The 6000-nt window shown below is 40.0% G+C and overlaps 1 protein-coding gene across 3 annotated transcripts in view; it reads left to right on the top strand.

Moving 5' to 3' along the window:
* The first annotated feature begins 1228 nt into the window (after window positions 1–1228).
* LOC138961725 (uncharacterized) overlaps window positions 1229–6000 on the top strand; it is a 51159-nt gene continuing 46387 nt past the window's right edge. Inside the window, exon 1 of one of the 3 annotated variants that reach the window (XR_011454291.1) lies at window positions 1229–1490. The gene's annotated coding sequence lies outside the window, so the exon portion shown is untranslated. The remainder of the gene's footprint in view (window positions 1491–6000) is intronic. The other 2 variants (XM_070333398.1, XM_070333397.1) reach the window with 2 other exon arrangements.

The following is a 6000-nucleotide window of genomic DNA, read 5'->3' as shown; positions in this document are numbered from 1 at the left end:
CTATCGTTTAACTACCGCCCGGTATTTGTTAGCCCGGAAGGGCGGATCCAGGATCTTAAGGAAGGGGCCCACCCAAACTTTATTGAACACACTTGCGCCTGAATTGAGGGCGCAAAGCGCCTTAATTGAGGGCGCGAAGCGCCCAAACATGCTAGGGGGTCCGGGGGCATGCCCCCCCCTCCCCCCGGAATTTTTGTTTCAAGGAAGCACAATGCTGCAATCTAGGGCCACCTGAGCTCAGAAACTGTCATTTAATCATCTCTCTCTCTCTCTCTCTCTCTCTCTCTCTCTCTCTCTCTCTCTCTCTCTCTCTCTCTCTCTGTCTCTCTCTCTCTCTCTCTCTCTCGCTCTCTCTCTTTTTTTCCCTGAAGGGGGTGCCCGGGCCCCCTCAGCCCCCCCCCCCCCCCCCCCCCCCACACACACACACACACCTAAATCCGCCACTGGTCCGGTAATTTTTGTTTTCCACCGGTATTCATGTCTGACTGGTAGAAGATCGGTAGGTACCAGTGTCGGTTATATTCTCTTCTCTGCGCAGGCATCACAATAATGGGGGGAAACGACAAACATGTACAACAACAACATAAACACGAGAAAAAATAACAAAGAAAGACAAGCAAACAAACAATCATGAGAACACAGAACAAAGAGGAAACAAATGTTACGTTGGATAAAAGGTTGAGAGAGAGAGAGAGAGAGAGAGAGAGAGAGAGAGAGAGAGAGAGAGAGAGAGAGAGAGAGAGAGAGAGAGAGCACTGAACACCGAATGGTTTATTGTACGAAGGCCATAGACCTCTATACAACCGGGTGGAGAGGCGACGCGGCGGGAGGTCAAAATGATCTGTACAAAAGGTGAGAGGAACAAACAACAACGTGTGTGCGTGCCAAAACACTGTTTAAACTCAACATATTGATTTACAGTTTACCTCAAACAAACATTCTCGTCTAATAAGAGAGAGAGAGAGAGAGAGAGAGAGAGAGAGAGAGAGAGAGAGAGAGAGAGATTGCACACACACATACACACACACACACACACACAAACACTGACACACGCACAACCTGAGATTCTTGCTTAAATTGTCACCCCCTTCATCAGCGCTAAGATAAGACCTCAGTTTCGATCATACGTAAATCAACAGGATGAGACGTTGAAAACGAGGTAAGAGCGCTGCTCAGGGTTGGGTGCGGTGTAGGTGTCACGGTACAGTGAACAGCGGCTAAGTTGGCTGGCCTGTTTGTTTTGTGCAGCCCAATGTACAGTGCATGCAACAGAACCTAGACGTGCATTGTCACGGCATTTCGCAACGCCTTGCTTCAACTGAGCAGTAACCCCAACGCTTCAACTGCGCAGTAACCCCAACAGGAAACTTATCACATAAATCAGTTTGATTATGCTGTGCCGAAGGAATACAACCCAAGTTTTCAACCGCACAGAATGTTCACCGTTTGAGCGAAACAATACCAAGGTTTGAGTTGTAGAAGATTTTGAGGTAAGGTTTACCACTTGTAAGGGTTTGATAGAGTTTGACTGTCTGGGATTTCTGTAATACTCTGCCGTTACTGCTGTTGCTGGTTGTTGTTGTTGTTGTTGTTGCTGGTTGTTGTTGTTGTTGCTGTTGCTGTTGTTGTTGTTGTTGTTTGTTTGTTTGTGATGGTGGTGGTAGTGTTGCTGCTATTTTTGGTTTACCACGAGAACACCAAGCTTAGACGCAGGCCGTGAGACTGGACCAAAGACTAAGTCTGGTCTCTGTTGTGTTCTCGAGACCTTTTGGCTGTTGGATGTATATAAACAAGTCGCGTAAGGCGAAAATACAATATTTAGTCAAGTAGCTGTCGAACTCACAGAATGAAACTGAACGCAATGCCATTTTACTCGTAGCATCGTCAGGCCACCGCTCATGGCAAAGGCAGTGAAATTGACAAGAAGAGCGGGGTAGTAGTTGCGCTAAGAAGGATAGCACGCTTTTCTGTACCTCTCTTTGTTTTAACTTTCTGAGCGTGTTTTTAATCCAAACATATCATATCTATATGTTTTTGGAATCAGGAACCGACAAGGAATAAGATGAAAGTGTTTTTAAATTGATTTGGACAATTTAATTTTGATAATAATTTTTATATATTTAATTTTCAGAGCTTGTTTTTAATCCGAATATAACATATTTATATGTTTTTGGAATCAGCAAATGATGGAGAATAAGATAAACGTAAATTGGGATCGTTTTATAAATTTTTATTTTTTTTTACAATTTTCAGATTTTTAATGACCAAAGTCATTAATTAATTTTTAAGCCACCAAGCTGAAATGCAATACCGAAGTCCGGGCTTCGTCGAAGATTACTTGACCAAAATTTGAACCAATTTGGTTGAAAAATGAGGGCGTGACAGTGCCGCCTCAACTTTCACGAAAAGCCGGATATGACGTCATCAAAGACATTTATCAAAAAAAGAAAAAAAAACGTTCGGGGATTTCATACCCAGGAACTCTCATGTCAAATTTCATAAAGATCGGTCCAGTAGTTTAGTCTGAATCGCTCTACACACACACAAACACAGACACACACACACACGCACATACACCACGACCCTCGTTTCGATTCCCCCTCGATGTTAAAATATTTAGTCAAAACTTGACTAAATATAATGAACACGTTGCCGCTTAGCTTGGTAACGATATTTAAAGGCCCAGTCCACTTCATGAAAAACACTGTCTCACTGTCTCATATCTGGTAAGGCTTTTTCACGGGAAAAGACCATCCCTTTACTTGGTCACATACCAAAAATGAACAAGTCGCGTAAGGCGAAAATACAATATTTAGTCAAGTAGCTGTCGAACTCACAGAATGAAACTGAACGCAACGCAACGCAGCAAGACCGTATACTCGTAGCATCGTCACTCCACCGCCCGTGGCAAAGGCAGTGCACGTGGAATGGACAAGAAGAGCGGGGTATTCGTTGCGCTGAGAAGGATAGCACGCTTTTCTGTACCTCTCTTCGTTTTAACTTTCTGAGCGTGTTTTTAATCCAAACATATCATATCTATATATTTTTGGAATCAGGAACCGACAAGGAATAAGATGAAAGTGTTTTTAAATTGATTTCGGGGAAAAAAATTTGATAATAATTTTTATATATTTAATTTTCAGAGCTTGTTTTTAATCCGAATATAACATATTTATATGTTTTTGGAATCGGCAAGTGATGGAGAATAAGATAAACGTAAATTTGGATCGTTTTATAAATTTTTATTTTTTTTTACAATTTTCAGATTTTTAATGACCAAAGTCATTAATTAATTTTTAAGCCACCAAGCTGAAATGCAATACCGAACCCCGGGCTTCGTCGAAGAGTACTTGACGAAAATTTCAACCAATTTGGTTGAAAAATGAGGGCGTGACAGTGCCGCCTCAACTTTCACGAAAAGCCGGATATGACGTCATCAAAGACATTTATCAAAAAAAAGAAAAAAACGTTCGGGGATTTCATACCCAGGAACTCTCATGTCAAATTTCATAAAGATCGGTCCAGTAGTTTAGTCTGAATCGCTCTACACACACACACACACACACAGACAGACGCACATACACCATACCCTCGTTTCGATTCCCCCTCGATGTTAAAATATTTAGTCAAAACTTGACTAAATATAAAAACCTGGGTGTTCTTTATGCAACGTTTTTTACATTTAGTCAAGTTTTGACTAAATGTTTTAACGTAGAGGGGGAATCGAGACGAGGGTCGTGGTGTATGTGCGTGCGTGCGTGTGTGTGTGTGTGTGTCTGTGTGTGTGTCTCTGTGTGTGTGTAGAGCGATTCAGACTAAACTACTAGACCGATCTTTATGAAATTTGACATGAGAGTTCCTGGGTATGAAATCCCCAGACGTTTTTTTCATTTTTTTGATAAATGTCTTTGATGACGTCATATCCGGCTTTTCGTGAAAGTTGAGGCGGCACTGTCACGCCCTCATTTTTCAACCAAATTGGTTGAAATTTTGGTCAAGTAATCTTCGACGAAGCCTGGACTTCGGTATTGCATTTCAGCTTGGTGGCTTAAAAATTAATTAATGACTTTGGTCATTAAAAATCTGAAAATTGTAAAAAAATATAAAAATGTATAAAACGATCCAAATTTACGTTCATCGTATTCTCCATCATTTTCTGATTCCAAAAACATATAAATATGTTATATTTGGATTAAAAACAAGCTCTGAAAATTAAATATATAAAAATTATTATCAAAATTAAATTGTCGAAATCAATTTAAAAACACTTTCATCTTATTCCTTGTCGGTTCCTGATTCCAAAAACATATAGATATGATATGTTTGGATTAAAACACGCTCAGAAAGTTAAAACAAAGAGAGGTACAGAAAAGCGTGCTATCCTTCTTAGCGCAACTACTACCCCGCTCTTCTTGTCAATTTCACTGCCTTTTCCATGAGCGGTGGACTGACGATGCTACGAGTATACGGTCTTGCTGACAAAATGGCATTGCGTTCAGTTTCATTCTGTGAGTTCGACAGCTACTTGACTAAATGTTGTATTTTCGCCTCACGCGACTTTTTTTTATTTTTTAAGAATGAGTTTCGCAATAGGCACTATAGTGCCTTTTCCGATAGTAAATTCATCAAACGAATTCAACTCATCACAGAAAGCAGTCCTGCTCTTGATAGTTGGTTTGCGTCCAACTGAAAGGATGCTCTTCGTCTCTGCTAAAATACATTCAACAGTCAGGCATGAAAACTGAAAGAAAAAAAAAATACTGAAAACAAAATTCGAAGGCGCGTAGCGCCAAGTTTCGGAGGCGCGCAGCGCCAAGTTTCGCAGGCGCAAAGCGCCAAGACTTCTAGGGGGGTCCGGGGGCATGCTCCCCCGGAAAATGTTTTTTTCAAGGGTGCAATTTGGTGCAATCTGGGGCTATCTGAGCCTTAAAATTGGATTCAAACATGGCCCCAAAACTATTTTACTATAACTATGACTAGGAAAAAAAATAATAAAAATTAAAACAAAAAAACAAAAAATAAAAAAAAAGTAAAAATACGGAAAAAAAAATACGGTTTATTTTTTTCAAAAATACGGAAAATACGGAAAATACGGAGAATGTTCATGCCTGAACAGTCTAATCATTGGAACACAAAGCGAATAGTACAGCGCGGTGTCGCAGGAACTCTGACTGTCTCAATCTGTGTAAAATGTCATTTTTTTGTAAAAAATACAAATAACGTATATTAAACAGTCTATATATCTCTATACGAGACGAATGGGACACTATACCTTCAACCTATATTAAACAGTCTAGATATCGCTACACGCGACGAATTGTAAACTATACCTTCAAAATGCATTAAACCGTCTAGATATCGCGACACGAGACGAATGGTACACTATACGGTATACCTTCAAACGACATTAAACAGTCTACTGTTTGGATATCGCTACAACAGACGAATGGTACACTATCCCTTCGAAGCACATTACACAGTCTAAATTTCGCTACACAAAGCGAATGGTACCTGTCTCTTCGTAATATAGTAAACAGTCTGCATATTGTTACAAGAGACAAATGGTACACTGTACCGTCGAAATACATTGAACAGTCTACATATCGTTTCACGGAACGAATGGTACACTATATCTGCAAAATACATCAAACATCTGTCCCTTTAAAATACAGTCAACAGTCTGCATATTGCTACACGATACGTATGGTACATTATGCCATCAATATACATTAAACAGTCTAGATATCTCTACAACAGACGAATGGTACCTGTCCCTTTAAAATACAGTCAACAGTCTGCATATTGCTACACGATACGTATGATACACTATGCCATCAATATACATTAAACAGTCTAGATATCTCTACAACAGACGCATGGTACACTATACCTTCGAAATACAGTAAACAGTCTAAATATCGCTTCACGAGACGAATGGTATAATATACCTTCAAAATACATTAAACCGTCTACATATCGGGACACGAGACGAATCATTGG

The sequence above is a fragment of the Littorina saxatilis genome, linkage group LG3 (assembly GCF_037325665.1).
Source record: "Littorina saxatilis isolate snail1 linkage group LG3, US_GU_Lsax_2.0, whole genome shotgun sequence".
In the NCBI taxonomy this organism is placed as follows: domain Eukaryota; kingdom Metazoa; phylum Mollusca; class Gastropoda; order Littorinimorpha; family Littorinidae; genus Littorina; species Littorina saxatilis.
This window is presented reverse-complemented; position numbering and strand designations above follow the sequence as displayed.